The sequence below is a fragment of the Pseudorasbora parva genome, chromosome 5 (assembly GCF_024679245.1).
Source record: "Pseudorasbora parva isolate DD20220531a chromosome 5, ASM2467924v1, whole genome shotgun sequence".
In the NCBI taxonomy this organism is placed as follows: Eukaryota; Metazoa; Chordata; class Actinopteri; order Cypriniformes; family Gobionidae; genus Pseudorasbora; species Pseudorasbora parva.
In genome coordinates this window covers 41,052,997-41,076,770 of record NC_090176.1, presented here as the reverse complement: position 1 = coordinate 41,076,770, position 23,774 = coordinate 41,052,997, and the positions used below count along the sequence as shown (strand labels likewise).

General features: G+C 37.4%; 1 long non-coding RNA gene across 1 annotated transcript in view; it reads left to right on the top strand.

Moving 5' to 3' along the window:
* Positions 1-21,629, top strand: part of LOC137076159 (uncharacterized) — a 31,383-nt gene extending 9,754 nt beyond the window's left edge. The window contains exons 2-3 of the long non-coding RNA XR_010905217.1: positions 14,309-14,409; positions 20,926-21,629. This is a non-coding gene — a long non-coding RNA (uncharacterized lncRNA). The remainder of the gene's footprint in view (positions 1-14,308; positions 14,410-20,925) is intronic.
* The last annotated feature ends 2,145 nt before the right edge of the window (positions 21,630-23,774 follow it).

Here is a 23,774-nt window from a genome sequence, read left to right as displayed (position 1 = left end):
ACATTTCATATCATTTACAGATATTATATTTAAAGATAACATACAACACATTTGTAAATCATTAGCGGACCACATATTAATCGTTTATGATTGTACAGTCATGCTATGTAGTTCATTAACTAACTTGACTAATGACTTATATAACTGGATGTTATTATAAAGTTTTATGAAACATTTCTTATTATTATCACTATTGAAAACAGTTGTGTTGATTAATATTTTTGTGGAAACCATAATAATTTTTTTTCAGGATTCTTTGATGACATTTTTTTTGTGAACAGAACAGCATTTATTTGAAATAATAATAAAAAAAAACTTTTGTGACATTGTATATGCCCTTACTGTCACTTTTGATCTATTTAATGCACACTTGCTGTATAATGGCATTAATTTCTTTCCACACAAAAAATCTTCCTCACCCCAAACTTTTGAACGGTAGTGTAATTTGAAGAATACTTCAACTGTCTTTGTTCATATGACACTGACTTTCACTAAAACAGGTTTGAAGTTACATGAGCGTGGCAAAATTATGCAGAGCTCTTATTTTTGTAATTGTTTCTTTAAGTATGTGTGTCACATGATTTACTTTTACCCGTTGACTGAACCTAAAAACATGTTAAATATTTGAATGTTTTCCAACCCTAGAAAACATTTCTAACCCTAACCCACTAACTCTATTTTTGGTAGGGAATATCACACTTTCTGACAGTTTTTCCTGAGATCTTGCCCAGACTCAAAGGTCAGTCAGACTCACCAATTAAGGATGGGAAAGGGGTGACAGACTAAAGGACTGCGACTGACATTTCACTCCAATTCCCTGTCATGTACTGCAGTGCCCTGTTTCGGCGGAAAATCAATGTGAGTTCTGCTGGAGAAAAAAGAAGAAGAAATAAGGCATACTGAGCGAACAAACAATTGTAAAAGTCTGAATGGAATGAAATTAATGGAGCAACTTTACCCCGTGAATGTGTGTGATTGCGTCTTTTCTGGCCTTAGAGTAACAAAAGGTTTAGAAACGAGAACAGGAACAAAAGGATTTTTTTTTCTGTGGTCCTCCCACCATAATACTGACATCACAGACATTTCAAACCACTAGCTGTTATGACACCGACTGATCCATTAGCTCTGCAACTATTCCTGAATGATCCATTAGCTTTGCTTCCAAGCCCTAGAAAATTAGGAATTACTATTCACAGAACAACAAACACTTAAAACACAAAGGTATGTAATCCATTAGGGTGTTTTCAAATTCAACTTTCATCTGTTTATCTGAGAATCAGGAGAGTTTAGACTCTCCTCTTGTTTGCTGTCCTCAGATTGCTAAACAGAGACTATTTGGGTCTGATCAAATCGTTGGTAAAAGCATCAGGAGGCATCCACAGAAACCATTCACATTCAATTAGCTAATGGAGGAGCAGTGTATTTCCTAAAGCCCCTTTTGCCTTGGCAATGCATTTCACAGTGAGGACTTCAACATCGTTATAATGGTTTAGCCATTAGGGCTCCATTAATAGACTTCTCACAACTTCTCAGCATTATATTTGGTTAGGGCAGTTCATAGTTTCACAATATAAACGGCACAGCAAGACATGCCCTGGGACAAAGCTACCTCAAAAATAGCTATGCATTATCTCATTTGTATATACGTGGCTGTATGTCTAACGTGGAATTGTAGTGCCACCTTTTTTTTTCTATCAAAGGAGAATAGATGCTCATTGTAGATAAAAGCATATGGCTTATCCAAAAATGCCACAGTCCCATGTCTCCCTTTTGTAACAAATCCAATCCTGCATCAGAGGTGTGGACTTCCCTGGAGAGGAATAAAATGAATTCATCACACTCGCCATTATTCGCAGGTTTTCTGGAAGTAAAAATTCTTGCTTCAGTCCAAGTTCCCCTTCTGTTGACTGCTTGCTCTAGCTTGGGATAGAGTCATAGAAATAATACATTATGCACTGTAATTCAAACTGTACAGCATTCGCTATCAAACGTGCAACAAACCAAGTTATACTTTAGATATTTGACCTGATCCTAAAGATATGAAAAGATGTATTTGAATGGCCATTTTTTCTCCAACGATGCTGCATTTTTACCTTAATAACTTTAATGAAAAATCAAGAAAAAAGAAAAAAAGCTTTAATACTTATGTTTTCTTCTTCTTTTTTTCCTTTTTTAAAATATAAATAAATTGTTTTAATCTCTGAACTAATGTTAGATGAGGCTGATAGCTAAACTGACCAATCAGAATGGATATTCAAACGGCGCAACGTCATTTGCTTCCATCCAAAATCTGGCTGCCTTTTTACACATGAATCTCTTTAACTCCAAACTCTGTTTAAGCCAAACAGTTTTAAGAATCAGTGTGTTATCAAGAGTACTTGTGGTTAACAGTAACTTTAAGTTAATATCAATGAAAGGCAAATTAATAAACAATCTTAAAACAAAGTCAAACTGAACAACAGGTCTGAATTTAGGCCTTTAATCGTAAGAGGTATGGAGTTCATTTTCGTACAGGTATGTGGATGTTAGATGGAATGTAGCTAGATTTATGTAAAAAAAAAAAAAAATTTATAGTCTAAGGACAATTTGACATTGTCGACGCGCAAATGAAAGAATACAGGGGCACGTTAAACGCTCAACCCGGTGCGCAACGTTTTGCTACGGTTTTGGTTAAACGTCATGTTTCCTGAAAACGTGTGCACTGCTCTTGGTAGATGGTGTTTTCAATATGTGAGAGACCACAAACATGATATACAATATTTAGACTAAATAGACCTCCTCAGTATAGATGAAACACCTTATTAGTGTGTTTTAAAAATGCTTTATTTTAGGTTTTGTGATAGCCTACATACTCTGTCCATTTTGATATAGATGGCACTCATTCCTCAGGACACACACATGCTCTTGCAGCTTTCAGAGATGCCACTGTTGAAATGATGTGTATGGGGCCAAATCCAATGTCTGGGCTCTGCAGGGTATCAGAGGCTTCCTCCCGTCTTTGTGGAATCATCCCCTTGCAAGAACAGGCATTTTCCATTGGGTTAACAAAGAATATCACTCTCTCTCACTTCAAAGTGTTTGTTTGAAAGTCCTGCACACATGTTGTGGTTCCAGTGCTCAGAAAGAAAACAGGTTCACTGTAAGGTAACAATCTCTGGGAAATTGTTGCTCTGTTTTTTGAAGTCCTAAAAAGTGCATCTATAGCCATCATAACTGCTCCACATAGCTCCGGGGGGTTAATAAAGAATGCGAATCGATTTGTTTGTGTAATAAAAATATCCATAGTTATTAACTAAATTATCTAGCTTATTGCGAATCGCCTTCAGTATTCAACTTACATAAAAAGTGTAGCGCCCGCACCTTTCGTATAGTTCAAAATGATTATGTCTATGTCTGACAACATTGCACACCAGTTACGCTCGTGAGACGTAGCGAAAGCATTTTGAACTACGAGAGGTGCGGTATTTTTCTTACACAAATGCATTGCCTTGCTTCAGAAGGCCTTTATTTTGTTTACTTGAAGCAGTTATTTTGTTGATTTGCGTCAACAACATTTCCTCACTGATGAAACAAGACGACTATTAAATAAAAATAAAAACATTTAATCAATGAATAAAAACAAGACGAAAATATAAGGGAGGGAGGATTCGAGAAGAGATCCAGTCAGAACTGATGTCCTGTGTGAGATGCACACATTTAAATTGTAAAATGCTGATCTACCCGGCAGTTTATAAGTCGGCATGCACTTGATGCATGCTCATAAAACATTTAAAAATGTAAATGTCTGGGAGAAAGAGAAAAACAGACATATGGATGAATCTGGAAAAAAAAACATGATGCGAAGAAGAGCTCAGTTCAGTCCGGGTTTCTGTGCACACACAGAATGCAGCCTCTCAGATGCCAGAGCATAAGCACTAAAAAGTTCTCTTTTGCGTCTTTTCGCACTAGAATAGACCAACACATACAAAATTGTCCAAATATCAGTTATAACATTATGGGCCCTATTTTAACGATCTGAAACGCAAGTGTCAAAGCGCGAAGCGGAAGTAACTTTGTGGGCGGGTCTCGGCGCTGTTGCTATTTTCCCGGCGGGATAAATGGCTCTTGCGCCCGGCGCAAATCTAAAATGGGTTGGTCTGAAGTAGCTTCATTATTCATAGGTGTGGTTTGGGCGTAACGTGAATAAACCAATCAGAGCGTCATCCAACATTCCCTTTAAAAGCAGGTGCGCAAGTTCCATTATGGATTGCTATTATTATGGCGTATTTACCAGACGCACGCCTGGAGCGGTTCACAGCCGAGGAGACTGATGTTCTTGTAAGAGCAGCCCTTACGAAACAAAAATATATTGCAGTATATTAGAAACTTTCATGCAATACATTAGGAAATAACATATATGGGAATTAATATTTATATCTTTCAATATATTGCAATATATTGAAAGCGGCAATCATTTGTATATTTTGCAATATATTACATGAATATATAATATATTTTATAATACCATCAATATATTATTCCATATATGTACAATATATTAAAATATATTTCAAGTAATATATTGGTAAATATATTTTCCTTTCGTAAGGGAGTGAAAGACAGAGAAGTTGTGATGTATGGGGATGGGAGAAACCCACCCAAAATAGCGTCGGTTAAACAGTTTTTTCAGTCGATTTTTTTTCCTGGTTCTTGACGGACAAACCAATTTGTCAGATGTCCTTATATACATATATGTCTTGCCACTATTGGGCAAACAGGTCTGATCCTTAATTACTACAATAAGCCTGAATAATTTGTAAGGTAGATGTATGCCTATTTTTTCACATCTTCGTGGCACACCACAATGTGTTAATATTTTTTTTTTTGTGTAACAATTTATGGTTTGCAAAAATAACTGTTGCCCCTTATGAAAGGAAAATATATTTACCAATATATTACTTCAAAATATATTATAATATATTGTAAATACATGGAATAATATATTGATGGTATTATACATATTATATATTCCTGTAATATATTGCAAAATATACAAATGATTGCCGCTTTCATATATTGCAATATATTGGTGAATATAAATATTAAATCCCATATATGTGAATATATTGTATTATATGATATTTTCCAATATACTGCAATATATTTTTGTTTCGTTATGGGGCATCTGTGTAGATTTCATGAGCAAAGTGTATGCGTGTTGTGCACGCTATACATTATGGTCAAGCATGCGCCCTTAAAATAGCATAATGAACAACGCGCAACGCGCCACTCACTTTAGACCAGGTTTTTTTCTGGTCAGTGGCGCAACTGTTTAATGGAACAGCAAAATAGCACCAGGGATTGTTTGCGCCGGAACACGCCTCCTTTTTTGCACTGAACCGCCCAGGGAGCGCAAGTTCATTCACTAGTTTAGCAACGTGCTTCTGTGGAGGGAAAAGCGCGCTTTGCGCGGGTGCAAAATAGGAATGACACCTACGCAGGTGATACAAAGTCAATTGCGCTGGGTGCAAGATAGGGCCCTATGTCTTAATTATGCCTTAAGTGAACATAAATAGTTGAGGGAATATCGAATGCGTATCAGTGTATTGGATCTGTGCATCCGGCTTTAAAGTGACAGCAGCTTTGTAAAGCATCACTGAATGGCTTAAACCACCATGATGGCACAGTGTGCGTTCATACAACAATGCAACAATAAAATAATGCATTGACATAAAAAAGGAAACTTACTTTTGATACTTAAGTACTTTTAAAAGCAAGTACTTTATACTATAACTTAAGTAAAAAATAGTTTTTACAACTTTTACTTGTAGCTGAGTAATATTTGAAGTAATGGAGTTGTGTACCATGTCCACCTCTGGTATTTGGTTAATATAGATTGGCATTTTTTTAAATTTGAATGTGATATCTTAGAGCTTTTGTGGAGGTAAAGTTTTTCAGCTAACTTTCTTTTTGTTCCTCAAACAAAGATAATGTATGCTTCAGTAGGCAGAGTCTTATAGACTTCTATTATGATTCTTTTATTGGGGTTTGTTTTGATTTTCGCTGTGTGGAATTTCTTAAAAATGTATCTGTTTGTGTTCCACCATAGTGTGTACAATTTGTGGTACTGTAGAGAGAAATGCACCATTTGTGCTTTTTGGAGAAATGTTCTTAGGAAGTGTGGTCCACAGTACAACAGTGAACAGTGCTTGAGCAGATCCTTTGAGTCCTGTAAGTTGCGAGGTGGAGCCTCCATGGATCAGACTTGTTTGTTCAGCACATCCCACAGATGCTCAAATGGATTGAGAGCTGGGGAAATAGGAGGCTAGGTCAACACCCCAAACTCTGTCTGCTTCTTAAATCATTCCTGAACATTTCTGCTTTGTGGCATCACACTTCTAGCCTAGAAATCTAGTCGCACCCTAGTGGCAGCAAATCTAATCTGCCGCAAGTGTCATCTAGCAACTCTCAATACACTTCTGAGCTGTAAACGCCAAACTCTGGTCGGGCCAATCACATCGTGCATATAGTCGGTGGGCGGGACTTAACATAATGATGGCTGAGTTGTGCTTGTTGTGCTTCTGGTAAACACAGAAACTGGCGAACGGCGGTCTTTCGAATCAGCTTTGACCGAGACTCTGGAAGACTTGGAGTTAAGCTTTTCTCTGAGAAAAGAACAAAGAACGGCACTGAAGTCATTCTTAAAAAGGGAAGATGTGTTTGGAGTTTTGCCGACCGGATATGGCAAAAGTTTAATCTGTCAACGAGCTCTGCTTCACCTTCGTTGCTCTGGTTGGTTGTAGTCCAATTGCATGCACGCCGTGCAGAGGGAGCTTGACAGACAGCCGTTTATCCGCCCCTCAGATTGAGCCCTGTCAATGGTGAGTTTCCAGACCAAACATCTTGATGTGGGTCTGGCTTGTCAGGCTATCACACTTCATCTGCTGGCTTGCTATCCACACATGATGTAAAAAGTGATTCATCAAAAAGAAAAAAGAAAACGTGATTCATCAGACCAGGCCACCTTCTTCCTTTGCTCCGTGGTCCAGTTCTGATGCTCTTGCACCCACTGTTGGCACTTTTGGTGGTGGACAGGGGTCAGCATGGGCACCCTGACTGGTCTTTATATCCGAACCAGCATTAACATCTTGCACAATTTGAGCTACAGTAGCTCGCCTGTTTGATCGGACCACACTGGCCAGCCTTTACTCCCCACGTTCATCAATGAGCCATGGCCACCCATGACCCTGTGGCCGTTCAGCACTGTTATTTTCTTGGACCACTTTTGATAGATACTGACAACTGCAGACCGGGAACACCCCACAAGAGCTGGAGTCGTCTAGCCATCACAATTTGGCCCTTGTCAAACTCGCTCAAATCCTTACACTTGCTAATTTTTCCTGCTTTTAACACATCAACTTTGAGGGCAAAATGTTCACTTGCTGCCTAATACATCCCACCCACTAACAGCTGCAGTGATAAAGAGATAATCAGTGTTATTCACTTCAACTGTCTGTGGTTATAATGTTATGCCTGATACTGTTTTATATATATATATATATATATATATATATATATATATATATATATATATATATATATATATATATATATATATATATATATATATATATATATATATATATATATATATGAGCGAGCAGGACAGAATGAGATTGCATGCAATCAGTTAGATTCATAAAGCCAGTACCGAAGGTCATTTGTTATGGGTATAATGTATTCAGTGTAATCAGCTACAATTACAGGCCTCCCGGTGGATATGCACAGAAAGCAGTCTAGACCCTCCCCTGACAACAGGCCTCCTGCTGTCAGCACATTGCCTAACCTGCAAAAGGGAGCGTTTTACTGACAGGAACCATGGGGGGCTTTACTAAATGATGCCAGGTATGTTCCTGTGCCAAAGGTCTTGCAATTTAGCATATTCACTTGAATTATCCTCTTGTTGAATATCAATATCTTACAAATTATTGTAAAGGTGAGTGACCAGTGGATGCAATTACACTAAATGCTTCATCTAATGTTTGTGTACATTATATATATATATAAAAATGCCAATATACTAAAGAAATAACAGTGTATGAAAATGTATTTGCGTGTATTCCTGTATTTCCCCTTTGCTGGGCTGTTTTTTAAAAGGGCACATTATATCCAGTGTTAGTCACACAGGGGCTCACAGCTTGGTTTCAAGAAGTCTAATGGCGATAAATGGAATCAACTAATTTCTGTACTTGTCATATCCAGCTCACAGGGGGTCAATCAGACAGTGAGTCCATCCCTCCTCTACAATAATGGACTATCAGAATGCCTGACCGCCGCAGCCATAATGGGGCGAGCATACAGAGCGATAATTTATAGAGTCATACTTGCGGCTGGAGATGTGATTTTCGTAGTGCAACGGCAGAGTGCATTCAAAGTGATGTTTTGCATGCTGAGGCGGACCTGATGACCTCATTAAAACCTGTCAGAGACAGATCAGATGGAGGAAGGTTACCGTGGATACGGTGACGCAGTCTGCCTCAAAAGGCCTCATGATTACCGACTGAAATATAGCCGAGCACCCTTCCCATTCTTCTCCTACAAAGGCACGAAATGAAAATCTGTGAAGAAAAAGGTGGTGAATCTGTGATTAAGGAAAATTTCTCTCTCAGAAATGGTGATTTTTTGTAGCTGATAAGATGTGAAGTTTAAAGGTACGGCGCTAAATAATTGCTGGCACAGTCCAATGAAATTATGTATAACTTTAAATATGAAATGGACAACATCATTACTAAACCTGTTTACTTTCTCAATGCACATCCTGGTCACATTTTTTGTTATTTCAAACTATTTTGAAATTGAATGCCCACTTTTCACATTTCAAATGTTTTTAATAAAAAAAAATATATATATAATACAGTTGTTTTATCACAGGCTGAAAACGAAAAGAGAGTGTCCTGAAAGCCCTTATCGTCTTCCTAGGGGAAAATCCTCAAGAACTTATAACTTATTTTTATGATTTTTATTTTAGGGGGACTCAGCCCCCAGTGTGGAAATATTGATTTATATGATCTACATATGCACATTTTAACTTTTTTTTATGTTTTGAAGGCCAAAAAATTATATAACAATAGCTTGAAAAGCATTTCGTTGGGCAGATATGACTGATATAGTTTTTCCATTTTCCTGTTAACTGTTATTTATATGTTTTATGAATCATTGCCATTGACACGTTAATTTACTGAAGGCTACCAATAAAGCTAACTAATTAAGTTTATTAAATAAATTCTCAATATTCACACATTCATTACTAATTTATGTCCAATACAGACTGAAAGAAAGCTGAGCTTTTTTATTTACTGAAGGCTACAAATGGAATTATTAATTCACAATATGTACACAATTATTTTAAATCTGAAGAAAATTACTTTGTTAATTTTTCTTGTTTTTTATTTGAGCCTACATTATGAATCATATTACATAGGCATATTTTCAATTCAAAATGTTGAAATTACACAATATTGTATTAATTTGCCTAAATAGTTCGTCATTTGTTTAAAGAATACTTAAATAAGCAGATGTCAAATATGAAATGTTTAGTTTAGCTACTTACTGTATATATATTCTGATGTGCGCTCTGCTATCAGAGAACACGCTGATTAACGCAGACTTAAAAATGGGCTGAAGCCAAAACGTCCCACCAGTTTCATGTTTTAAAGGTTAATCACATTTTTAGGGGGGCTGGGCAGAAGTTTAGGCTGAAGCCCGCCTAAAAAGGGCCTTGTGATCCCCATGGTTATGATAGCAATATATATATATTTAATGTTTTTATTTTTTATGTACACTTTAGGATAATCAGCGAGGTGATTGCGAGGGTGAGCTGGAGCACGTACATACGAGTGCTCTTACAGCTTGATCAGCACAAGATGTCAAGATGTATTCTTTTCAGTAGACTACAGTGAGCTTGCAGTAATGTTTGAATCTGCATATGTCTAGTCTGTGTTTGGAAGAATGTCTCAGTTTTAGTTGGATGTTTCATTTGTTTTCTTATGTTATAAACATTTTCCATGATCTGTTTGATCAATGGTCCCAGCAACCTGCCTTTCCTCAAAGTAGTAGAGGTATTTTCATTTTGTCACAGTAATTCTTGTTCATATCTGTCTTGGATATCTGAGGTTACATAGCCTGCTTTTAGCTCTTTGTGTTGCTGATGCACTTCAATGGACTCTTGCTTTTGACGTGCTTTAATATTGTGACATTATTTCAGGAAGATAAATACATCAGCTGTGAAATTACAGAGGAGAATAAAGTGGCCATCGGTCTGGACTCAATGTTGGAAATTTATACATAACCCCTTTCTCAAAGGTAAATGTCTTTAGCTTTAGCTTTATATGTCTTTATATATTTTTTTTTAACATGGCTCAGTTTAGGGCTTTACCTGTAAGCTATCCTAAAGCACTTCTCATAATACATTAATAAGGTTCTATTTTAAGACTATATTAGAGGGATAGTTCACCCAAAAGGGTTCAAGTTGTTCCAAACCTGTACAAGTTTCTTTCTTCTGCTGAACACAAAAGAAGATCTCACAAAAGAGACCAAACAGTTGACGGTACCCATTAACATATATTTGTTTCTTATATCTTGTATTTGTATTTTTTTCCCCCTGGAAGTCAGTGGGTACCATCAACTGTCTGGTTGCCAACATTCTTCAACACATCTTCATTTTTGTTCATCTGTGGGAAAAATGAATATGTTTAAGTTGGCATGCAGTGAAATTAAGTTAGACTAATGTATATAATAGGATTGAATGAACTCAAATAATATGTGTGACTGAGTGAAATGAAGTAAAACGTAATAATTTAAGTTGATAAAACATAATTTTCTTTTAGGTGTTACCAATTGAAGTCATTTTTTGTTTGAAAAGTTGATCCAACTGTTCACTTTTTACAGTGTATTTATTTATCAGGATCTATTGACAGAAATACAATAGAATATACATAACTATGTTTTCAGTGGTTTAGACCCTAATGTACCGTTGTTTTTTAATTTATTACCTTAGCAAAGAATGAGCCATTTCTACATACACCCCTTAAAGTGAAGTCATGCATTTTGCGTCGTCATGTTTCTACAGTAGCCCTAAACGGACAAAGTTCTCTTCAAAGTGCTAGTTACTCTCCGCTCTCTCTGGCGACAACATTTTTGTCCTGTTACGTGCTTATAAGATGTAAACGAGATGATGACGCAACATTTATGCAAGATGTGACTGTGGAGGTGTGGACAGGAAAAACAACCATAAACAAAACGTAGTGAAGCTTACATAGTTTATTAAATCAAATGTAATATGTTCAAAAGAACCAATAAACAAGAAACACATAATAAACAAGAGAATCGCCCAAATCAATGAAATAATCAAAACCAAACCCCCACTACTACTAACCCAAACCTCTAAACTAACTAACAAAGAAAAATGTGGAAACAAAACCAAGATCTTCGGCGTATAGGACGCTTTAAATAAACTACGCTGAATATTAAAACAAAAATACAATTGAGGGCGAATTCTCCCTTTAACTAACTAACACAACACAAAAAACTAGACAACACAAACTCAAAATCAATAACTAAAGACAATCAAAGACTTAAGACCTGGCCGAGTAATACACTGCGTTTGTCTCTCAACATCAGCGTGTAACACGTTGATCTCAGAACACCTGTGCGCAATCAACTCTAGCGTATGCACATATTCTCTCAGGCCGGACTTGTATAAGAACAATTCTAGGAAAAGAAGTTAACGCAGAACCAAGTCAAGTGTCTAGCAAATGATCAGGGTACTTTAGAAGACAACAGAAAGGTGAGTGAGAGCTCGCGCTGATCAGCCCTCACTGCCCATTCATGAAAACCGGGGCCTTTTAAGATGCCAGCACGTCAGCGGATTGGTCGAACGTCACTCATCGTCACACACAACAATACAAAACACATGGAATGTAACATCCCGTCTCAGCCACTGTAGCTTCTCTATGTGCTTCGAAAGAGAGCGGTGAGCGGTGGGTGTTTGCAATTCACAACCTCAATGCCACTAACATTTACACACTACCCCTTTAATAGCCTATCATGTTTTGCTCCAAAATCACTAGATAATGTCAGCCGATTAGCAATGAATTATAAATATAATGATTCTTATGAAAATACCTGATCATATACATAGATTTTTTTTTATAAAGTCGTTATTTTATTGTATTTTTTTTTCTTCTCACAAAAAGTATTCTCATCGCTTCATATAATTAAAGTTGAACCACTTGGGTCACATGAACTATTTTAATGATGTCTTTGCCTTTCTGGACCTTGAAATGGTTAATTAAATAGTTGTCTGTATATTTTTATTTGGGGGGGGGGGGGGGGGGTGAAACACTCAGTTTCAGTCAATCTTGAGTACCTATAGAGTAGTATTGCATCCTTCATATCTCCGAAAAGTCTTTAGTTTTATTATATTTGTAAAAGAAATATGGGCTGTACCGAGTCTTTCCGGAAAAAAACGAGCGCCTGGAGGCGTATCGTGTGGGCGGAGCTAAAGAATGACGAATGCGCAAAGCGGTGATGTCCTCAAGCGTGGAGAAACCCTTGCTATCGATCTCAGCTAATAGATATGATCCAGAATCTAATTCGGAGGCTGAAATAGAAACAGCAACAGCAGGACGTCCGTCTCTGTGGTATGTACTGTATTTACTCTCAGTTTATGAGGACATGATTCGGTTTATGGACTATTGTATGCGACCAAACCTTAGTAGCAAGCAGAACGGTTTTGCACGTCAGACTAGTGTAACGTTAACTTACATAGAAAAGCAATGAAGTCCGTTAGCGCATTTGAATGATGAAGCACACGATCGTGTCGTTTACTGATGTTTACATACGCGACGATAAGCAACAGCACAGACATTTGAAGCAGGTTTCCTTACCGGCTGCTTCCAAAGCAGGACCGAACCTTTATCGCTGGGACGGCTCCGTCAAAAACACACTTCTTGGAGTGTGGAGATCCACTTTGTGATGCGACTGAAGCATTTCTGCGTTCAAATCGGTTCAAATGCAGCGCTGCCTTCCCAGAATGCTGTGCTGAAGCGTTGAAGTCGCTTAATGTCAAAGTAGAGGAATGAAGTGGAGCGCGGCGCGAACTATAACTGACATTAGTGTTCACGGACGACTGGATCTGCACCTGAGAGAGTGTTTACGGCCGTGTATTTCCTCTCTCGCGCTAGTCACGCGCACGCGCACCCTACCGGGAGAAGAGCCCATACGGCCCATACAAGGACCTTCCAGTCTGTTAACGTCAAGCCGACCCATACTCGAAAAAAACTCTCTGAAACTTGTGAGAAGGAGTATTTTTAACACAGAAATACTCCATAAAACGTCCAACATTAGTTTTTGAAACTTTGTCTATGTTTAGGATGGGAATCCAAGTCTTTAACAGTGTAAAAAGCTCAGTATGCATGAAACAGCATCTCACCCCCCCCCCCCCCCCCCTTAATGTAGTTTTGCTCATGGGTCTCAAGTATTTTTCCAGTTTTCAAGGACATGTCAATGTTGCAACTTAGGCTAACTGTACCGATAATTTTGCAAATCTGTACATATTCACTGCAGTTTTCAGGTAAAATGTTCACTAGTGGCAGTAAAACACCAACAACTTTTTTTACCTTGCTTTTACATAAATTACTGGAGCAGATTATTAATTAGCAAAGACTTGTTTTGTGTAGTTCCTTGCACTTATGACCTCAAAACACTTTTACCGTAGTCATGCATGATTTGTTAACTAACATTTTGACATTTGCATCACAGTACCAGCTATATGTATGGATCTCACCAATTACGGCACTGCATTTGTGATGAGGAGTGCAGGGGTAATAGTCTAAATAAAAAGTTTTCAGATTCACATCGATCTGGTTCAGACAACACTTGTTAGAATTGCTTTTAGCACCAATCATTGTGCATTCTGCAACGTGCAAGAAGCATCATTATATTATTTTGCCTAAAAGTCACCACAGGTCTGTCATTTGATAAACAACCAAATAATGTATTTGTGGAAAAATACCTTAGAGTTTGATTGAATCTATGGCTTTTGATGTGAACAACAAAAATTGCATGCAGAGGTAAAGCCTGATACATGTTTTCTACAAACATTTTGCAATAGCATTTGCAATACTTTAAAAAAAAAAAATTCTCTTTTTTGCTAAAACCTTGTGACATGACCCTCTCCTTCCCCATCCATCTCTTACTCCAGCAGGGATCATTTACTGGACCTTAACCTTTTGGTTGCTCTTCACTAACAGTGTTCTCTTCTATGCAGCTATCTGTTTCTTCACGGTTGACTGTGAGACATGCTAACCTCAGGGGCAGACTGGCTTGGTATGAATCGACCTGACAGCAGGAGGCCTTGAGAACCATGTGGTATGTCTATCCATTAGTATCACATCACCTATGCCATTTGCTTGTGTGAAGCATGTAAGGTTGGTCTGTGAATTCAGAGGTAGACGTGCGCTTTAGGAGACTTTAAATTCAACATTCAATTTAAATGTATCCATAGTTATTTTAATAATAAATGTTCCTGGTCTGATCGCAAATATACATTTATGTTTGCTAAGATAATGGATATATTATGGCAGCAGGGGCTAACAACTAAAGCTACACATGATGCCTGGTATATCTCAAATACTTTGTTTCAACCCCGCTTTTTCAATATCCAATTTGTATAACAGAAAATGAATGAACACTTTTAAAAATAAAGGCTCATTATTGATGGTTCCATGAAGAACCTTTGGTCACACTTTAGTTTGTCCACTTTAGACATTATAATAACTTTAACCTTCCAACACTAACTCTCATTAGCGTACACATAGACTGTAGTAGACTTAAGTTAGGGTTAGGGTGGGTAAAATAAGTTGACATATTTGCGAAGTTACGTATACACTGTAAAAAAAAAAAAAATCAGGTCTCCAATTGAAAATGTTGAAGTGACTGATCACATCTAAATTTTTCAGTTAGCCGAAATTAATTTTCACAGAATTTCAGTTCAGCCAACTGAAAAATTTAGATATGATCAGTAACTAGAAAATTATTAATTGGGGCCATTTTTTTTTTGTACAGTGTAGAGGACCATCAAAATATAGTGTTAGCAGATATTAAGCACATTCTGCTTTCCATATACAAAAGGTACATTGTGGAAAATGTTCTAAAGATTATTTAAATGTTCTTCGCACAAAGACAAAAATGGTTCTTTGAAATGGTTCTTTGAAATGGTTCCAGGAACCCCATTGTGGAAGCTTTATTTTTAAAGTCTCCATGAAGTTAGGTATTTTCTTTCCTGTTATATCCTAGTGAAACGGCTTATCGAACAAGAAAAAAAGTAGGGTGGGACTTGATTTTGTCCATCTAGCATTGGTTGGATGGTTGTGATTTGCTATTGCTGTGATCTCATGTGAGTGACAGGTTGTTCCGTCCTTGTGTCAATTTTTTTTCCTCTTGTTTCAATCATAAATATGTGAGGTTCAGTAAGTAATTTGGATTGTAAAAATGTTTCGTTTTAACCACAGGTAGAATATATTTGTGGTCAGAATTATTGGCACCCCTGGTAAATATAATCAAAGGTGGCTCATTAAAAAAAAATTTCACAAAAATCTAATGTCTCTCTAAATGTCTTTATACGACGACGCCAGAGTGTGTATATGGACCTTACCGGAAGTGTAACGTGTTCCAGGCTGTTGAATATAGCGCTGTATCTGAGGTAAAAAATATATAAATAAAGCTCGATTTCTCACACAAACTGATCATTTTGTGTCTTAAGATGTCAATGATGTCATGAGTTTTTCTTTTTGCTCTCATAGAAATTGTTACCCATTCACATGCATTATATGACTGTCACACGGCAACGGTTGGAGTTAAAAAATCTTCATTTCTGTTCTACTGAAGAACCAAAGACACCTACATGTTGGATGCACTGGGGGTAAGCAGATAAACATCACATTTTCATTTTAGGGTGAACTTTACCTTTAAGAAGTAAACTAAAGATGTTATAAATCTACCTAAAAGAGGATGTGTCTATATCGTCCTAGTGCACGGTGAGGAGGAGAGATCTATCTCTATCTATCTATCTATCTATCTATCTATCTATCTATCTATCTATCTATCTATCTATCTATCTATCTATCTATCTATCTATCTATCTATCTATCTATCTATCTATCTATCTATCTATCTATCTATCTATCTATCTATCTATCTATATATATATATATATATATATATATATATAAAAGAAAGATCCATCCTCGCTCATCCAAAAACTTACAACACTCCAGCATATTCAGCATATTCAGTTGTCAGATATGACTAGAACTTCAAAAGGGATCTGATTCTGTGGTCAGATGAAACTATAAAAACAGCTTTTTGGCAGCAAACCCACCAGATGGATTTGGTGCAAGCAGGGATAAAAAGTACCCTATGTCAACGGTTAAATATACTGCTGGATCTTTAATGTTGTGGGCTCATTTTGTTTGCTGGAGGTCATGGACATCTTGTTCAGATACATGGTATCATGGATTCTAGCAAATACCAATAGATGAAAAATCAAAACCTGACGGCTTCTGCTAGAAATCGTAGAAATTGGGCTGTGGTTGGATCTTCTATCAAAACAATGATCTGAAACAAACATCAAAATTAGCACACAGATGTGTCACTGACAACAAAATGAAGCTTCTGCCATGACCATCCCAGTTCCCTGACCAGAACCCTATAGAAAATGAGTGGGGTGAACTGAGGAGAAAAAGCACCAACTTGGAGCTGGTGTCTGAAGAGGATTCTGTATGGAGGAATGGACTCTGATCTCTTGTCAGGTGTACTCCAAACCCAGCAGGCATTATAAAACAAGACTAAAGACTGTTATCTTGGCAAAAGGAGGTTGCAAAAAGTATTGAATAAAAGAGTGCTAATAATTATGGCAAATATGGTTTGGAGAAAAGCATTTATTTCATAATGTGATTACCCCCCATTTCAATGAAAGGTTACTTTTAATTTAATTTAATTAAAGATCAAAAGGATAAACAATGCAGATTTTTTTTGATCATATTAAGCAGGGGTTCCAATGATTCTGACCACAACTGTAAATAAACATACCGATTTGAAATCATCCAAATCAACTACATAAATGAACCATGACTGAGAAAAAAATCTCATCCGATTCCATGTGAATACATTAAATGCGACTTAACTCCGCCACCTCACCCCTGAGATCATTTTGTTCCATTCTTCTCCACTAGAGCCTGGCAGATGATCCTGCAATCCTCAGGGCTAAACTGAGACCTGCAGGCATTAAGCAGTTCTTCATAAGCCCACTCTGCTCTTTCTCAGGGGGCCTGTCCTTTACTCCTCATGGTCCAGTGCCTCCTCTCATTAAGGCCTGCAAAGTGCTCAGCATCTGTCTTGTTTTGCCCTTGTAAAGGCTTCCGCCTGCTGCTTGCCAGACCAAAAGCATACTTGCATGTCAGATGGAGTGCATGTATGTTAGTTTGAGTGGCTATGGGTTATTCATAAATAGCTTGTCATTTTCGCCGACCTCTAAAGCGTGCTTAATTTCTTAGACTCAGCGATGGGGAAACTTTGTAGATCGCTTCAGAGTATTTCATGCTTACTGGATGTTTGAGTAGCCGGACATTCACAAAGCTTGTAAGTCGAAACGCATTGTATTGCAAAACCATGTAAGCACAGTGTGTGATATTCAGGCGGTATAAACTCGGAGATCCGTGAGACATCAGGGAACATGAATAATTCCACAACCATGATGCATTTAATTTAACCAAGAAAGCATCTGAAATATTTTCCACCTAAAACAATCTTACTCCTTTTAATCAATGCTTCCCTCATTTAGATGAGGAAAACAGCCATGCTGTCATCCAAATGTGTCATACTTGGCTAATGAGACAGATTGAATACTTAACATTCTGGAAACCAATTACAAGCTTACAGTTGCATACAGTAGGGGCTGTTTACGTGCTGGTAAAAAAGCAAGAAACAACTTTCACTGTTGCTCCCTGTTAGTTTCCATCAATGCGCTGAATCTGAGGAGGCTGTTTATTAGGGTTAAAAATAGAGATGGCCTTCTGTGTTTTTTGTTTAGTTTTTTTTTTCTTCGATGCTAATGCCACGGTCTTGTACAAAACATATTAAGGGAGATTGAATACAACATCTCCAGTCCCTCTTTCAATTGAAGAGGCTCTTTTTACACATTAATAATACATGGGATTTAGGCTCTGCTAATGAAAACTTACCCGTGGCTCATGGCATGAATTTTTCAGTCAAACACTGTCCGAAGCAAAATTACATTTGCAGAAGTGAGATTTAACATATTCAGGTTGTGAAAGAAAGTAATTTTACAGTGAAATTCAGGGAGGAACAAAGGTGGCATCTGCATATTCTGATGGTTAATGCTCTCAATCAGTTGGACAAATGACATTAAGCCTTCACACTAAAAGCATTATTTTGTTTAGTTATTTGCTGATTACTGAATACAGAATGGATTGGCTGATGGCAGCTGATTTTTATTATTATAAGTTAACTAAAGGCATAGCTCATCCAAAAAAAAAAAAATTGTAATTCTAAACCTGTGTTTTGTGGAAAACAAGAAATAATATTTTATACACCACCGGTCAAATGTTTGGAATAATTAATTAATAATTACTTTTTAATGTTTTTTAAAGAAGTCTCTTATGCTCAGCAAGTCTGCATTTATTTGATTAAAATACAGTAAAAACAGTAATATTGTAAATTTTTTATTGCGGTTTATTGTGCAGCAAATAAGCATATTATAATGATTTATAATGAATGGATCATGTGACACTGAAGACTGGAGTAATCATGCTGAAAATTACACACACACACACACACACACACACACACACACACACACACACACACACACACACACACACACACACACACACACACACACACACACACACACACACACACACACACACACACACACACACACACACACACACACACACACACACACACACACACACACACACACACACACACACACACACACACACACACACACACATATGTTGGTCTATGTGGTTTACAAGGACTCTCCATAGGCGTAATGGTTTTTATACTGTACAAACCGTATTTTCTATCCCCTTACACTGCCCCTACCCCTAAACCTACCCATCACAGGAAACATTCTGCATTTTTACTTTCTCAAAAAAAAACATCATTTAGTATGTTTTTAAGGCCATTTGAATTATGAGGACATTTGATATAACATTTGACATAATACCAGTGTAATACCCATGTAGTTATACAAATTTGTGTCCTCATAAACCACATAAACAGGCTCACACACACACACACACACACACACACACACACACACACACACACACACACACACACACACACACACACACACACACACACACACACACACACACACACACACACACACACACACACACACACACACACACACACACACACACACACACACACACACACACACACACAGGTATTGTAAGAAATCATGATGGTCACCTTTTTGCCTTTTGTGCACCACAGAAGTGAGAGAACTATTTTTAGCAGAACAACATGATGGTAAGTAAATAGCAGAATTTTCATTTCATTTGTGCGTGAACTATCCCTTACAGTTACGATTGCTTAAAGGTGCACTATGTTTAAAGGACAACTCCGGTGAGAAATGACCCTTAGGGTAATTAACAGATGGTTACCGAGTAGATCGTTCTCTGTGATGCGTTTTCATGAAAATCGAATGTAAAGAGTTTTGATGAGAAAATGAAAAAGAAAAACACTTCTTTTAAAATTTTACAATTTAACAAAACACAATTTTGACATCATATGGCACACACATGGTTCATACAATCTGATTCTTTTGATTCATTTACACACTGCTGTTCTCAATCTTAAACGCTTGTGAAATATTTACTGTTCTAATGATACAATCCGGGGGTGAATGTTTTTTTCTCTTCTCAGCCTCTCTCAATGTCAACCCATGGGTACTCAGTACTCATTGTCAACCAAGGTTGCATGGATAGCATCTGATCAATTTTGTCCCCATTGTCTTTGTCCAAGTCCTACACCAGGTATACCTCTTCCTACCCCAATCCATCCCCCTTCCACCCCCCATTCCTCTCTCTTCCTCCCTCATCCTCATCCTCACTCTTCCTCTTACTGCAAAATTGCTTTTCTATTTTTGCTAAAGACAGGTAAACTCACCAGTTGCCTTTTAAAAGCGCTTACCCCTGGTTTTGAGTTTACAATTAAGCACCTAAGTCTGCACACCTGATGGCTAAGTTTGATCAATTGGTTTATAGGGGTGGTATTTTGAAAAGCACTGTGCCTTGAAATGGCAAAGAAGTGACATTAGGTTAGATTTCTGTGTCTAATGTGTGTTGTGTTTTGCAAAAAGTGTGAAGCTGAGAATGTGCTTATAGTTGTGCAGATCTGGGATGAGGTGCTCCTTGGGTGTCAGTTTAAATAATTGTGCTGTGCATGTCATTTTAGTGTGTTAGTAATTGGAACAAAAAACTGTAAACAGTGTATTTTTTCGACTCATAGCCGATATCAACTGAACAATTGCATTCTGCTTTCAAAAATGCCAAATATTTCACATGCAGTGAATTTCTCATGGGAGACTTTATGCTCATAGGAAGGATTTTGCAAAGCACATGGGTTGTCTCATAGGATGGATTAATTCTACATGGATTCAATTCTAACCTCACTAGATTAATTCTCTCTCTCTCTCTCTCTCTCTCTCTCTCTCTCTCTCTCTCTCTCTCATTCTCTCTCTCTCTCTCTCTCTCTCTCTCTCTCTCTCTCTCTCTCTCTCTCTCTCTCTCTCTCTCTCTCTCTCTCTCTCTCTCTCTCATTCTCTCTCTCTCTCATTTGCAGAAATGAAACAGGTGCATTTTGACCACAACCCTCAATCATTCAAACCTGCTGTATTTCACGCAATCCCCCTTCATGCTCATGGGAATACCTGCTGCTGGCTTCACGCAGCACGTTCTCTGAACCACAGCGGACCATTCCTCCCTCCATGCCTCATATAACTTTTTTTTTTGTGTGTGCAAAAAAACGAAAGCAGAAGGCAGAAAGAGTAGAGCTACAATTAATTCATGAATACTGCAGACTGATCACTCATGTATTACGGGCTCCTGGGGTTTGGCCTTCAAAGGCGCAGAATTACTCAGTGGGAGAGCTTTTGATAATGCACGCTAAAAAAAAATTCTGTAAAGATGGATAATTGAAAATGTCTTGATATTGTGCTCCCCGTTCCATGCACCATGTCTGCCCTAATAATAACAACTTGATTTCTAATGTTTTGTTTAATTGTAGCCTGTTTTAGTTTAGTGCTCCACCCACATCCTACTGTAGTAAAGCAATAAGATGGGTGATTTCAGCAGTGGAATTCTGAGGCAAAGGTCAGTTACATTTCACTTTACAGAGCTTTTATAATGATGATCTAACTGTCTCTGTGATTGTAAGAGTATGTTAGTTTATAAGGCTATACGTAATAAGATCATTTCAACGTGTGTCTTCGATACTGGTTGAATTATGCACAATTTATTTATTTTTATTTATTTAATTTATTTACATTTATCCATTTAGCAGGCACCTTTATCCAAAACGACTTACAAAAAAATAAATAATAATTGGTAGTAATTGACAGTGACTTTAGAAGTGTGTAAAACATGTAATAACATGGGATATTTTTGTATAGACTATATAGCATCCTCATAAAGAATATGTAACAAATAGAAATGATAAAAACTAAGAATTTTCATAAATGACCTTCAGTCTATGATCCACTTTGTGTTTTTTCCCCATAGTTTATGGTTTTATAGCTTTGTACATTGAACTTGATAGTACATAGAAATATATTTTTGTAGCCTTAGTTATATTAACTGGTTTATCCAAATCCTTTATAATGGAATATTATAACAAGCCTGTAAAGAATTGGCATCTGTTTATAGTACATTTTGATAGCATTGGTAGGTAATATATAGCAGTATTAAAATGGTTTTGTCCTGTAGGCTGCTGCTTAAATTTTATGACTTGAGTATTAAATTCTGAACTGATGAATTACTTGTCATTATGAATTTTATAACAAGCGTTAAGTAAGACACTGCCATATTACCATGCATTTGAGAAATTAAGCCACGTATCAAAAAGTACCTCATTCCAATGTGAAATAATGCAATTCCAACAATGCTGGTATCAAAAATCAATGTCATTATGAAAGTAGACATTGTGGGCTGTGAGCTAATGAAGCCTCTAAAACATTAAATAGGATTTATAATAGCAATTAACCAAATATCCACAATATGATCAGCCTGCCTAATGTCCCTTCTATTGCCATACATCCTTTAGGAGGAACTGAAATGTAAGCTCTTCTGTGCTCTGGGTTATCCCTCAGACTTCCTTAATCAGATAAAGTCATTCCTCCTGATAACATCACATCTAGAGGAGTCCTGACTGCACTGCCAGCCGACATTGGATTGTGGAGCCAGCCAGCAAAAATGAGCCTCTAGATTTGATCTTTTCCCCACCCAGCCTTTGAAGAGATTATGGTAAGTAGAATGTAGTAATACGTTGAACACATTGCAAATCACAATGCCTGGTGTTGAGTATTACACGCACACTATGTAATATTCATTAATCTGAAATCGGATGTTCTTTGCACGGACATAAAATTCACACGGGGATATGTATGCTAAACATTTTTCTGTAACAAAAGGCAGACATTTTTTTCCCACCATCAATGTTTGATATATATATTAACCAAAGTTTTGGGACGTCTGCCTTAACATGCACATGAACTTTAAAGGCATCCCATTCTTAATCCATAGGGTTTAATATGGAGTGATCCCACCTTTTGCAGCTATAACAGCTTCAACACTTCTGGGAAGGTTTTTCACAAGGTTAAGGAGTGCATTTATGGAAATTTTTCAACCATTCTTCAAGAAGCACATTCTCAGGTCAGGCACTGATGTTGGATGAGAAGGCCTGGCTCGCAGTCTCTGTTCTAATTCATCCCAAAGGTGTTCTGTCGGGTTGAGGTCAGGACTCTGTGCAGGCCACAGTTCCTCAACAACAAACTTGCTCATTCATGTCTTTATGGACTTTGCTTTGTGCACTGGTGTGCAGTCATTTTTGGAACAGGAAGGGACCATGCCCAAACTGTTCTCACAAAGTTGGGAACATGAAATTGTCCAAAATGTCTTGGTATGCTAAAGCACCAAGAGTTCCTAACTAAGGGGCCAAGCCCAGCCCATAAACAACCCCACACCACAATCCCTCCCTCCATCAAACTTTACACTTGGCACAATGCAGTCAGGCAAGTACTGTTCTCCTGGCAACCAAAAAGGAACCAAACAGAAAGTTGATAACTTTGACAACATTGTGCACCTCAGCATGCACTGACCCCTCTCTGTGATTTTTATGTGGCCTATCACTTCATAGATGAGGTGCTGTTGTTCCAATTTGCTTCTACTTAATTCTAATACCACTAACAGATGAACGTAGAATATTTAGTAGTGAGAAAATTTACAAATGGACTTTGCTTTTCATGGCACCATGCTTGAAATCACTGAGCTCCTGAGAGTGACCCGTTCTTTCAAAAATGTTTGTAGAAGCAGTCTGAATGCCTAGGTGCTTGATTTTACACACCTATGGCCATGGAATGAGTTAAATTATTTAAAGGGGTGTCCTAATACTTTTGGCAATATAATATATGTTTC